The following is a 15,798-nucleotide window of genomic DNA, read 5'->3' as shown; positions in this document are numbered from 1 at the left end:
GATCTTCTGCTACCCAACTACCAGCTTTAAATCCCATTATTATGCAAGATGGAAGAGTACTGAGCAGAGAACATCAACTAGCCCTCATTGCACCTGTAACTACAGAGGAAGTGGTCCAAGCTCTCAAAGATATTGACGACCTTAAAGCACCAGGGTGTGATGGCTTCAATGCCTGTTTCTTCAAAGACACTTGGCATGTGGTAGGGGAGGATATTACTAAGGCAGTCTTGGAATTCTTTGATACAAGGGTCATGTGTAAAACTATCAGCTGCACTACTATAACATTGATCCCAAAGGTACAAAATCATCTCTAAAGTACTGACACATAAAATGCAAGATTTAATAAATGATGTTGTTGATCCATGCCAATCAGCCTTTGTTCCTGGGAGAGTGATCATAGATAATATTATAATGAGTCATGAATTAAGTAAAGGGATATGGAAGGAAAGGGGTATCACCTAGGTGCATGTTGAAGATAGATATGAGAAAGACCTACAACTCAGTTGAGTGGTGTTTTATTGAACAAATCCTCACTTATCTTCACTTTCCTGCTAAATTTGTACAATGGATGATGGCATGTATAAGCTCAGTTTCATATTCAGTCATCATAAATGGGCACCCTACTACCCCTTTCCCGGCCAAAAAAAGGATTGAGGCAAGGGGACCCAATGTCTCCCTTCCTGTTTGTGTTAGCCATGGAGTACCTCACTAGAATCTTGAAGACACTAAATAGGCAACTTGATTTCAACTATCACCCTAAGTGTTATTCAGCAGAGGGGATGTAGTATTTGTAAAGACGGTGTTTGAGTGTTTTCAAAAGTTCTCCAAAGCATCTGGTCTAGAGGAAAACATAGACAAAAGCTCCATTTATTTTGGAGGAGTGCATGAAGAAGAGCAGAACAATATAATACAGGTGCTGGGTTTTGCAACATGAGATATGCCTTTTAGGTACCTAGGGATTCCCCTCAATACTAAAAGGACATCAACATTACAATACAAGCCACTTCTTGATAAGATTATGGGTAGAATCACTTCCTGGACCTCAAAACTATTAAGCTATGTTGGTAGAGTCCAATTGATAAAATCTATCCTATTCTCGGTACATGTGGTTTGGTCTCAAGTATTCATCTTGCCAAAGAAAGTGGTGAAGGAAATTGAATCATTGTGTAGAAGATTTCTTTGGACATGAGATGCACACATGTCCAAGAAAGCATTAATAGCATGGGACAAACTATGTTGTCCCAAGACAACAAGCGGACTCAACTTCTTGGATGTTTGTACTTAGAACAAGACTGTCATTTGTAAAATGCTCTGCAATCTTTGTCAAAATAAAGATAAGCTATGGGTCCAATGGATCCATAACTACTATAGAAAAGATGCAGCTATTTGGAACGCACGAGCAACACAAGCTGCATGGGTGGTGAAGAAAATATTGAAGGCCAAGGAAACTTATACAAATGCAGGTTACGTGGATGATGATATACAGTGCATGCAATAGTTCTCTACGAAGGTGGTTCATAACAAATTGAGAGGGAGTTTCCTAAGGTTTAATAGAGACGGTTTATATGCAACAATCAAGGGTCACCTAGATGAATTTTTATATTGTATTTGGCTTTAAATAACCGATTGCTCACGCGAGAGAGATTGGCACAATGGAAGCAGTTTGGGGATCTAAGGTGTATGATATGTCAAGCAGCACCAAAGACCATTAAACATCTATTTTTTGAGTGTACAATTTTAGCTGCTATATGGAAGAAGATTCTGCATTGGCAAGGTTTGGCTAGGTAGCCTATGGCATGACAAGTTGAGAAGGAATGGGCTATAAAACAGGGGAAAGGAAAAACTGTTGAAGCTCATATTTACAAAATGACGCTGGCAGTAACTATCTATGCTATATGGATAGAAAGATAGAAAGGAATATGAGAATGTTCCAATGAAAGAGCAAAAAATGACGAGTATAGTAAGGCACATTATTCAGGAGGTGTATTGTCGAGGTGCCTCATGTGTTAGGCTACGAAGGAAAATGACTGAGTTGAATTTTTACCCTTGAATTTGTAGGTAGTATAGCACAACAATAGGGATAGAAGTATTAGAATGATATGAAGATGCAGGTTTGGGTCCATCTGTCCAAACCTGATTTGGTTTTGTTTCGATCTGCTTGTACATATTTACTTGGTAAATAAAGAAAAGTTAATTACCAATATATATATATATATATATATATATATATATATATACACACACGTTTATTCGATGTTTTGACAGTCTACTCTTTAGTAATATCAATATCCCAGAAAGATTAAAATGCTTGTAAATAATCAAACACATAAATTACAAATTGGCTGACATAACAACTGCTATTAAAATGCTTAAACTGAAAGTACAAGGGGGGGGGGGGGGAATTGTTGATTTTTCCTTTTGCATTCTAAGTAGTTAACTAGTTTACCAATTAGTCGACTGAAGATAAGAATAGAATAAAAGTAAAGCAGAAGTAAAGTGTATGAATTAAAGACACCAGAATTTTTATTCTGGTTCATATTCAATGAATCCTACGTCCAGTCCCCTTGGGTTGCAAGGGTGCTCTCTTTCAGAATATGAAGTTTTTCAATTACAAGAGAGTTGATGTAGCTTTATACCAATAACTTAGTCACTATGTCACTTCTTTCTTCTTGATACAATGCATCACCAGTGTTTATCTCTTTTTCTTCTCTCACTAATTACACAACAGATCTAAAGAGAACTACAATGCTTGTTTGGAGTAGAACAAAAAGAGTGATAGTGGTTCGTTCAAAGTATATCTGTTTCAATCTTGGTACAGATGTATATATACTTCGTGAGGCTATCTTGACTCTTGATTGACGTGAATCTTGAGAGATTACAGATCCAAGGGAGTTGTTCCTTGAAAGGAATCGTAGACTGATTCTTTTCAAGAGTAAGGTGAAGTTTCCGTTGATTTTTCTTGACTTGTGGCCTTGATGGACTTTTCTTCCGCTAAGCAAATATTTCTATTATTTGAGTATTCAAAGTTGGATCCCTTGATTCCGGGCTTTAACAGTCTGCTTTTGATAGAGGAATCTCAAGTGTAGAGCTTCACAATCTTGTTTTCCTTTAATTTGGGACCTTTCTATAATATCCTCCGTCAATCTGCTATCAAATCATTGATTGAATCTTTTTTTGGATTTCTGCTACTTATTCCTTTTTCGTCTCTAATCATTGATACTTTTTCTTTCCTTTGCTTCTGGAGTTTCCATCATTCTCATTCCTTACTTGCTTCCGTTGACAAATTTTTTCCTTAATTCTTTTACTTCTTCCATACTTGAATGATAGAGCTTCTTGAGTCCTTTGTTTTATCCCTTGTGATCTTGCACCATAGTAATATGTTATTTTTCATCATTGAAACTTATATTTAACAATCTCCCTTTTTTTTTACGATGACAAAATAACATATAAAAGCAGTTTACTTCCTTGTTATAATTGGTGCTTGTTTTGCTGTAGTCAACTTCTAAGTTGACTTCCATGATGTGACAGTCGACTCCCCCTCAAAAGGTGCTGCTGTTTGTGCTACGCTTGTAACATCATATGCTGCAGTCGACTCCCCCTCAACAAGTGCTGCTATTTGACCTGCACTATATAATTAACCTTTTCTCCCCCTTTTTGGCATCAACAAAGAGGGGATATTCACATGTATAGAATAAAATAAATAAACATAAGCAAATATAGGCAATTATAAGCATGCATGGTTTAGCAAAAATAAAGAAAACATCCAACAACTGGTTATCCAGTCCAAAACAACAAAAAAATTATCTGAAACATCTAGAACTAACGACTCAAGAAATAAGTGAGAGTCTTGCAAATCACCTCCTTTAGACGATCAAAGCCGGCATTTGCTGAAACTGTCACCCCATAAATCTTGTCATATACTTCCTTGAAGGCTTTGACTGCATTTTCTGCTAGCTAGAAAATTTTGACCCTTATCTTCGAAACATCGGACCATGTCTCTTTGGAGATGACATGAATGTCCCCAACAATTGATTGAGTTGCAACAAGTAGGTCCTTGAAGATGGTAAACTTGTTATCAATAGCAGTCAATTTGTCTACAAGATCAAGATCACTTACATTATGATGGGAATCAGAGGCTTTGAACTTTGAATCAGGATAAACATTCTTGATTTCTCCCTCCTGTTTCTTCACCCAGGAACCCCTAACACACACATACCCCATAATAGAAAAAGCTCTAGAGTTGTAAGATTTGGAGATAGAGACAAAAGGGTATTCTAAGATAGAGATGTTGTGGGCTTCCAAGAGATAGGTGATAATCATACCATAAGGTAGACTGGTAGGGTCATCAGCACTTTCAACCATAAAATTTATGACTCATAAGGACAGTTTGACCTTAAGCTTGGTTACTAGACAATAGACAAGAAAGGTGTCTCAATGAGAGAAAGTGGAGAATGAGCCAGTGCGAGGAAGAAAAATAGTTGCAACAATATGGGCCAGAAATGGGTTTTGAAACTAATATCACTAGGACCTAACTAGTTAGGGAGGAAATCAGAGGGACACTCAGCTATACAACGCTTTGCTTGATCAAAAGTAATTTCAAAGTCTTCAGGCCAGGTATTTTTGAAAAGCATGGAAAAATTATAGCACTTACACTAAAAAATTGAGTCAAACATGGCACAATCAAGAACAATGTATTTTCCTAAAACTAGGGATTCTAACTTATCAGGCTTGCTAGAGCGGAGATTGGTATAGAACATCCTCACTAGAGGTTCATAGACTTTGGGAGGGGGTAAAGAGAGAAAATTTGACCATCCTTGAAAAACAAACAGATCATTTACCTTACAATTGAGGACCTACATATCGTCAAGGTCGATTACTCTACCGTGGGCAATGGGCTTCTTTTAGAGGGAAACAAAGAAGTCTCTATTTGGAGTATCCCAGAAATTGAGGTATGACTCTAGAGAACTCGAGAGGTCTACATTGGATTTCTTGGGGGTTAAGATTCAGGGAAGGGGGGGTCTTCCACGGTTCTTTTTCCAAGAGCTTTTTCGCCTATTCGGTGAGTGTGGTCAGATGGTTTTGCTTGAGAATATGCAAACCCTTCAGATTGGTCGGACCCTAGGTCTACTTGTTCTACAAGTTGAGAGGAGGGTTTTCCCTTGGAACGAGTACTTTTTCTGGTGGAGGCAGAGGGATTCTTGGAGTGTTTTGTCATTGAAGGGTTTTTGGAGAAGGGTTTCTGAGTGATAATAACAATGAAGAAGAGGAAAGATGATTTAGAGGGTTAAAAAGAAAGGATTTGACTATTGAGTACAGGAAAGGAAAGAGCGTCAGTGAAAGGACATGATATTGATTTTCCTTTCTTGAAAGTTATGACTGATGGGAAAAGAGAGGGAAATCGGAGGTGCTCAATTAATGCGTACTTACAGAAGAAAAGAAAACTAAAAACATTAGTCACATAGGAATTAGAATTAACACATAAGCCTAGTTTTTATGATCAAGCGAAATAATGCCAAGTAGTTCTCTTAAAAGCAGAATCTATCTTCAAGCAAAGGCTTAGTAAAAATGTCTGCTAGTTGATTAGCGGTGCCAACAAATGATAACTTTATATCTCCCTTTATGACATGATCTCTAATGAAATGATGCTTAATATCTATATGCTTAGCCCTAGAGTGAAGCACATGATTCTTTGAGAGGCATATAGCACTAGAATTATCACAGAATATTTGAATAGGTTTAAACGATAATTCATAGTCACCCAATTGATGAGACATCCATAGTAATTGTACACAACACTGTCCAATGGCAATATACTCTGCCTCAGTTGTGGATAATGCAATTGAGCCTTGTTTCTTACTATTCCAGGATATTAATGCCTTTTCCAGTAATTGACATGTTCCACTGGTGCTTTTCATGCCTTCCTTATCACCTGCAAGATCAACATATGAAAAACCTTCAAGTTTAATATTGTTAGATCGTGGGTACCACAGTCCATATGAAATAGTTCTGATGAGATAACAAATTATTCTCTTTACTATTGTCAGGTGTGATTCCTTAGGAACTGACTGAAACCTGTCACATTTACACATTGAATATAATATCTGGCCAACTAGTAGTTAGGTAAAGTAAGGAGCTAATCATTCCACGATATTTCGTTTCATTCACTGGATTTCCCTTTTTGTCTTTGTCAAGACTTGTTGATGGGCTCATTGGTATACCAATTGCTTTAGCACTGCTCATGCCGAACTTTTGAATCAATTCCTTTGTATATTTAGTTTGACATACAAAAGTTCCTTCCTCAGATTGTTGAATTCCTAGTTCGTCTGGATGACATCCTTCCCTTTTTTATTTTTCTATATCTTCTCATCAATCCATTCATGTTTCTTGATACCATGGCAATTTATTCTTCAAGAGCTTCTACATCGTCATCAACATCATCTTCAGGTCCTCATTTATAGTTTTGAAAGCAATTGTTTTATCTTTTATTCCTGATTTGTTTTCTTGAGATGGTTTTTCGCAAATGCTATAAGATCTCCTCGTAGTTCATCATATGAAAGTTTGTTTAGATCTTGGGATTCGAGTGCCACTACTTTTTTCTGCCATGTGGTAGGAAAACTTCTTAGGATTTTTTTTCACGACCTAAAATCCAACTAGTCGTGATAGCACCTAACCCAACCCGCTAGGTAAGCCAACTTTTAATTATCCAATTCCAATAATAGTTATTAAAGCAATTTAAGTGAATAAAGATCTTAATCTTATACAATCCCCAAGAACTGGTAGTACAAATCATGAGCTTCTAAGAATAGAGTATACAAAGCGGAAATGAAATAAGTAAATAGTCTGTTTGAATAATACTTAAACAGAGCTTTTTATAAATCTAAGGCTACCCTGAACAAGAGGCAGCTACAACAGGAATGCAGGTACATCTTCAGATCCTGCAACCATCGAGCACATCAACAACAACATCCAACATCTGCACGAAATATGCAGAAGTGTAGTATCAGTACAACCGACCCCATGTACTGAGTAAGTAACAAACCTAGCCGTAGGTTGAAAGTAGTGACGAGCTTCCACCAAGGTCGGGTCCAAAACCAATAGTCCACAACACTCCATAAAAATATAAAGCAATTAATACCAGAAGTAACTCAGGGATAAAATGCTCAGTCACCTCATGATTTCAGCAATAATAGTTCTTCCTTTCAAGTACATAAGTGAAAATCCAAATCTTTTGCCAAAGTTACCAAAAATGTGAATATGTTTGAAAACAGAATTTTTTCCAAAATCCTTTCAATAATAAATAAAATATCTCATTTTCTTTCCAGATAACCAGTGTAAAACAAATATATCACTATGCCCATCTGTCAACATGTGTGAGAAATCATGAATAATGTGATACCGTACAGCATGAGGAAAACACATCTCTATGCATATATGTCATGTGTGTATGTCAATGCAATGTATCTCAGAGATTGTACTCATGTACTCACACTCTCAGAGTACTCAATCTCACTGTCTCGCATTCTCTCTCACTATACTCAACACACTCAATCACTCAGCGCTATATAATACCTGCTGCGACGTGCAGCCCGATCCCTGTTTATAGTTCACTAGGGGTGTGTACAGACTCATGAGGGGCTCCTACAGCCCAAGCGCTATAAGCACGGACAACTCACGTGCTGCATGGATAACTCATGTGCTATAATATCATATCCGGATCCACACGGACAACTCACGTACTGCACGGACAACTCACGTGCTATAATAATATCTGGATCTGCACGGCCAACTCATGTGCTATAATAATATCTGGATCCGCACGGCCAACTCACGTGCTATAATAATATCTATAAAGCCAACATGGCCTGCTGCGGCATGCAGCCCGATCCCAAAAATATCCTCACAATCAGGCCCCCGGCCTCCCTCAGTCATCAATCTCTCCAGTCTCTCTTTCATGGGCTCACAATGTCATGATAATGGCCCAAAATGATAATATGATGTATCAATAAATAACAACAGAGACTGAGATATGATATGCAATGAAATGAATAAGAATGAATATGATTTTCCATTTAAATTAAATATTTCACAATAATATGACCTCTGTGGGTCCTAATAATACTGGCACATAGCCTTAACATGATTTTTAATATGCTTTTCAGCTCAATTTCTTTAACTCATAAAATCGCATGGAAAATGCCAAGATCATTTAACTACAAAATTCCACATAAACAATTATGTCATAATTTCTATAGTGCACGCCCACACGCCCGTCACCTAGCATGTGCGTCACCTCCCAACAATTCAAGAAATACATATATTCAGGGTTCATACCCTCAACTTCAAGATTAGAAGAGTTACTTACCTCGAACAAGCCAAATCCAATGTCGAGCAAGCTAAGCAATAATCCAGAAATTCCATTCTGCGTGTATCAACTTCCAAACGGTTCGAATCTAGTCACAATTAATTTGATTCAGCTCCCAAAAATTATAGGAATTAATTCCATATCAAAATATTAATATTTTCCAAAAATCCGAAATTACGCATGGGGCCCACGTCTCGGAATCTGATAAAACTCACAAAATCCGAACCCCCATTCAACCACGAGTCCAACCATACCAAAATTACTCAAATCCGACCACAACTCGCCCTTCAAATCCTCAATTAAAGTCTATGAATTTTTCTACTATTTCAACCCAAAACACTAATTTATTGATAAAAACAATAATAGATTCGTGTAATTTAACCAAAACCGAGTTAGAATCACTTACCACAATCCATATGGTGAAAATTGCCTCAAAAATTGCTTCAATCCGAGCTCCATAGATCCAAATGTGTTAAAATGGACGAAACCTCGAAATATATCTTCTATCCAAGCATTTACTCTTCGTGATCGCGGAAAATGCTTAGCGATCGCGAAGCACAAAACTTTTCAGCCCCAAAATTGCCCTTCGCGATCGCGAAGAACAAACTCCCCAACTCTTCCAGACAGCCTCTAGTATAATGGTCATAACGTTTTGTACAAAACTCCAAATTGAAAATTGGTTTAACTTTCTGAAAACTAGACGCCAAGGGCTATAACTTTGATCTGTTTCTCATCTCTTATAGATTGCGAGATGTAAGCTTCCAAAGTCGGGTCAGTACATCAGAGATTTTGTTCTACGCATTCGCGAAACAGCTTCCGCGATCGCGATTCACAAGGTTCCAAACTGCTGTTTGCTCTTCGCGAATGCGACCCAATGTTCGCGATCGCGATGCACACCTTTGTAGGCAGAAACCAACAACTAAAAATGGCCTAGAAATGGTTTGAAACCACCCCGAAACTCACCCGAGCCCCCTCGGGACCTCAACCAATAATACCAACAAGTCCTAAAATATCATACGAACTTAGTCGAAGCCTCGAATCACATCAAACAACGCTAAAACTATGAATCGCACCTCAATTCAAGCCTAATGAACTTTGAATTTTCAAATTTTATATCTTGTGCCGAAATACATCAAATCAATCCGGAATGACTTTAAATTTTGCACACAAGTCATAAATGACATAACGAAGCTATTCCAATTTCCAGAATCGGATTCTGACCTCGATATCAAAAAGTCAACCGCCAGGTCAAACTTCCCAAAAATTCAACTTTCGGCATTTCAAGCCTAATTCCACTACGGACCTCCAAATAATTTTCCGAACACGCTTCTAAGTCCAAGATCACCATACAGAGCTATTGGAATCATCAGAATTAAATTTCGAGGTCGTTTACACATAAGTCGACATCCGGTCACTATTTTAACTTAAGCTTTAAACCTTTGAACTAAGTGTTCCAATTCATTCCAAAACCTCACCGGACTCGAACCAATTGCCCCGGCAAGTTACACAATAACTGTAAAGCCCAATTTGAACAGTAAATGGGGAAACAAGGTTGTAATACTCAAAACGACCGGTCAGGTCGTTACATTCTCCCCCACTTAAACATACGTCGGTCCTCGAACATGCCAAGAGTTGTTTCCAAGCCATCAAATCACTATTCCATCTTACCACACATGTACTCGGGGTGATCTCACGTCACCCTATTCTATATAGGCCTGACCACACAATATAACTGAAAATCGTTAATTTAACCTTAGCCCAAAACCCATGAAGCAAAATTTCTGACATCCACAATTCTTTTCAAGACCTGAATCTCACATCTACATACTGTATAAGTCCAAACAAGCTGTATCGAGCTATAACTATAACCACGTATATAATCACCCAGCATATTACATAACTCGCATGCTCGTAGCACCATTCCTGATCATAGTAACTAATCCAAAATCAACCAAGTACTAATATTAAACCCATATCGAACTAAACTTTATCCCAAAACCTTCGTACACTGTTGATAATAAAAGAAACACGCAGAAATATCATGACCCCTTATCAGATCAACAAGTCATAGAGCTCTCTCGCCCCAACCAGAACCATAATCACTTTCTAAGCCGAATTTCAATATTATCCTCCCGAATATACCGTTTCAAACCTGATAGTACCCATTCCAGGTCCAATGACCTTATTTTAATAAACACATCTATTCTACAGATATGTCGCACCAATATAACTCAGAGCCACAACCCGTGCCATCTGTGCACCCATACGCAACAATTCAAATGTACTCAAATGCTCATATTGTTCAAATTCCGCCATAAGGCCCCGAATAAAAACCGCACCATGTGTGCACATAACCAATGAATCACAACTCATCATATCATAAAGGAGTAACTCACAGATCATTTCAGAACACGAATAAGTTCAACATCAACCGAATGGCACATCCCTCAACAATAGCAGTATGGAGCCAACCATCCCGACTCGGTGTAGAATATACATCCTAATTTGGCCTATCAATGGACCCCCAAATCACTCTGGTTACCTACAAATAGATAAAATCCCTCCAAAAATCCATAATGACTGAATCATAATACATTCTATCATTTGGCTAGCTCCGACCACAACTTCACAGTCCATAACCATGAAACAATTTGTTCCTCGCAACTCCTAGTCTCCAAATCCATAGAACACACGCATCACCATTTCTGGTCCCATCTCCACCGCTCGAATGTCTAACACATCTCTCATACACGATCATCCCACGAGGAATATTTCTAAAATTCTTCTGTGCCACAAGACAAAATTTGAACATCAGCAGTCGATCAACCAGGAAAATGCCGCAATACCTATGAAATATCCATAATTCAAAACATAGTGCACCTTCTGAAATGTACGCTCTACTCACGCAATACCAAATAGTTATAGCATTCATCTAAACATCGAAAACTGTTTATGCCCTCTAAGAATTTATGACCTCCCTTTCAAAGCCAAACCATGACCTTGCACATGCCAACCTTAATCCCACACAACACACCACATCTATTATGCCATCATGTGACAAGCACAAGAATCCCATTATCAACTTTGAGTCACTAATAATTTACATACCCTTTTAGTTAGAAAACTTTCTCTTGCTTCTTTCCAAGAGAAAATCACAATACACAACACGTTCTCCACACCGGTAGAAACCATCAAGAATACTTTGAAATCCATTTGTACAACCTAGCCATTAGGACCGAATCTCTCCAACTCAACCAAGCCACGCAGGTCACCAAACCCAAGAATATTGCCACCAAAACATCTGTAAAGTCTTACACGTCGTAATTAACCAAAGGACCGATCCTACCATTACCATACTGGTCCAGTCTACTACCAGTTGTCCTATTTCTCCGAGTCCCTTCCGAATTTGCCTCCAAATTGATACTCGTCCTTGCTAAAACACCACGATCTTTAACCACAACTCACCCCACAACCTAACATAGAACCACAACGCCCTATGGCCCATAAGCAATTGTACTCTTCTTAAGCACCTTCAAAACTACTACAACTGTAACCCTTACTATGAGAATACCTTATGTGAATTTGAAATTATTCTTCTTACCTTCCTTATATAAAAGTGTAGAATCCATAGTCATACAAAATTCCCGCAAGTCCAGGCACCATCAAACAAAAATCTCATATTTTAACCATACGCAAGTACGGAAACTTTCTCAATTGCTAAATATAATTCTCATACCCACTAGAATTTTCTCAGAAGTCACACACTTTGCTCAAATTTAATTGCACCGCCCAAATGGGCCAAAAGACACGTGCCCCATTAGCACAACAACACTCAAAGAAGTAACTCTACTTTAACACCACCTATCAAATTCATACTCCGTACACACTACATCATTCACCCATAACAACTCACTCATCCCACGATTTTCATATACTCATAAGTGCAATATAACCCTTGTATCCAGGAATTTCCTTATTTGAGTCATTATCGATCTCAACTTCTGCAAGTCATAACTGACCCACCAATATGCCTCAGCCCAAAACTAAACCTTTACATATAATCATGAAATTGAATTATCAATAGCAGGCTCCCCCACTTGGCTCAAAGCCATAAATCATTTCATTCAATAAATCACAACACCCATACCGTATTACTGCCAGGATACTATAGTGAGTTCAACGACTCATGCAACACCAACCATAAAATACCTCAATCATCCGCTAAGAATGCGTTTATTTCTCTTGACAGTCAATTCAACTTTATCAACCAGATTCAAATTCAAATCTCAACACATACCCTCCGCTGGTAGAAAAGAAACTCTTCACTCAACATTATAAGGAACACACCTACGTAGATTATTCTGCAGAAGATAACCCACCTGCTCAGCCTCAAATTGGCATCTTGTTATACCCTTTCGCAACCACAATTACTATGCAATCACTTAATCTTTTTGAGTCCAAACTCATTAACAAGACATGAGAATTTAATTTGTCCCACAATTTAATAACGTGAAAGATCCTTCAAAATATTCATTACTCGAGACTGTACATCATATCAAAACGAAAATCAAGCACCCAATGGCCTTCCTTTACATTTCAAGGAAATACTTCTCGTCACATTCAAATCATCTTAATATATTCCGCAGTTACATCATACTCATCACAAAGCCATTCCACCACTCATCGAGCCACAAATTCCACTGCAGGATCATTACCGGACATATGAGTCCAATTGTACATGTTACAACTGAAGCTACCGAGCTTAAGCTGCGGTCTAAACCTGGCCTCAATTCCTCCAGACTGGCTCATCACCAAAACACAGAATACACATCTTGAACCTCGTTTATAAAATCAGAAGCCGGCGATGCACAGCTGATACCGAGCGCTCATGTGCGCATACAAATACATGGAAGGAATTCAAAGAGTTATATTTCAAGATGAATCAATTCCGCACGATAAGGAAAGAAAGATGGAAAGTATATATCCTAAATGCCCTGTAGCCTCTCGAAGATAAGTATGGACGTTATCATACCGATCCACAAGACTCTACTAGACACTTGCTTATGACTTGTAGAACCTATGAACCTAGAGCTCTGATACTACCTTGTCATGACCCAAAATCCAACTAGTCGTGATGGAACCTAACCCAACCCGCTAGTTAAGCCAACTTTCAATTATTCAATTCCAATAATAGTTATTAAAGCAATTTAAGTGAATAAAGATCTTAATCTTATACAATCCCCAATAACTGGTAGTACAAATCATGAGCTTCTAAGAATAGAGTATACAAAGCGGAAATAAAATAAATAAATAGTCTGTTTGAATAATACTTAAACAGAGCTTTTTATAAATCTAAGGCTACCCTGAACAAGAGGCAGCTACAACAGGAATGCAGGTACATCTTCAGATCCTGCAACCATCGAGCACATCAACAACAACATCCAACATCTGCACGAAATGTGCAGAAGTGTAGTATCAGTACAACCGACCCCATGTACTGAGTAAGTAACAAACCTAGCCGTAGGTTGAAAGTAGTGACGAGCTTCCACCAAGGTCGGGTCCAAAACCAATAGTCCACAACACTCCATAAAAATATAAAGCAATTAATACCAGAAGTAACTCAGGGATAAAATGCTCAGTCACCTCATGATTTCAGCAATAATAGTTCTTCCTTTCAAGTACATAAGTGAAAATCCAAATCTTTTGCCAAAGTTACCAAAAATGTGAATATGTTTGAAAACAGAATTTTTTCCAAAATCCTTTCAATAATAAATAAAATATCTCATTTTCTTTCCAGATAACCAGTGTAAAACAAATATATCACTATGCCCATCTGTCAACATGTGTGAGAAATCATGAATAATGTGATACCGTACAACATGAGGAAAACACATCTCTATGCATATATGTCATGTGTGTATGTCAATGCAATGTATCTCAGAGATTGTACTCATGTACTCACACTCTCAGAGTACTCAATCTCACTGTCTCGCATTCTCTCTCACTATACTCAACACACTCAATCACTCAGCGCTATATAATACCTGCTGCGACGTGCAGCCCGATCCCTGTTTATAGTTCACTAGGGGTGTGTACAGACTCATGAGGGGCTCCTACAGCCCAAGCGCTATAAGCACGGACAACTCACGTGCTGCACGGACAACTCATGTGCTATAATATCATATCCGGATCCGCACGGACAACTCACGTGCTGCACGGACAACTCACGTGCTATAATAATATCTGGATCTGCACGGCCAACTCATGTGCTATAATAATATCTGGATCCGCACGGCCAACTCACGTGCTATAATAATATCTATAAAGCCAACATGGCCTGCTGCGGCATGCAGCCCGATCCCAAAAATATTCTCACAATCAGGCCCCCAGCCTCCCTCAGTCATCAATCTCTCCAGTCTCTCTTTCATGGGCTCACAATGTCATGATAATGGCCCAAAATGATAATATGATGTATCAATAAATAACAACAGAGACTGAGATATGATATGCAATGAAATGAATATGACTGAATATGATTTTCAATTTAAATTAAATATTTCACAACAATATGACCTCTGTGGGTCCCAATAATACTGGCACATAGCCTTAACATGATTTTTAATATGCTTTTCAGCTCAATTTCTTTAACTCATAAAATCGCATGGAAAATGCCAAGATCATTTAACTACAAAATTTCACATAAACAATTATGTCATAATTTCTATAGTGCACACCCACACGCCCGTCACCTAGCATATGCGTCACCTCCCAACAATTTACGAAATACATATATTCAGGGTTCAGACCCTCAACTCCAAGATTAGAAGAGTTACTTACCTCGAACAAGCCAAATCCAATGTCGAGCAAGCTAAGCAATGCTCCAGAAATTCCATTCTGCGCGTATCAACTTCCATACGGCTCGAATCTAGTCACAATTAATTTGATTCTGCTCACAAAAATTATAGGAATTAATTCCATATCAAAACATTAATATTTTTTAAAAATCCAAAATTACGCCCCAAAAATCACCCCCACGTCTCGGAATCCGATAAAACTTATAGAATCCGAACCCTCATTCAACCACGAGTCCAACCATACCAAAATTACTCAAATCCGACCACAACTCGGCCTTCAAATCCTCAATTAAAGTATATAAACTTTTCTACTATTTTCAACCCAAAATACTAATTTGTTGATAAAAAACAATAATAGATTCGTGTAATTTAACCAAAACCGAGTTAGAATCACTTACCCCAATCCATATGGTAAAAATCGCCTCAAAAATTGCTTCAATCTGAGCTCCATAGCTCCAAATATGTTAAAATGACCGAAACCTCAAAATATATCTTCTGTCCAGGCATTTACTCTTCGCGATCGCGGAAAATGCTTCGCGATCGCGAAGCACAAAAATTTTCAACCCCAAAATTGCTCTTCGC

This window comes from Nicotiana tomentosiformis, chromosome 12, assembly GCF_000390325.3.
Source record: "Nicotiana tomentosiformis chromosome 12, ASM39032v3, whole genome shotgun sequence".
Lineage (NCBI taxonomy): Eukaryota > Viridiplantae > Streptophyta > Magnoliopsida > Solanales > Solanaceae > Nicotiana > Nicotiana tomentosiformis.
Note: the sequence above shows the minus strand (reverse complement) of the source record.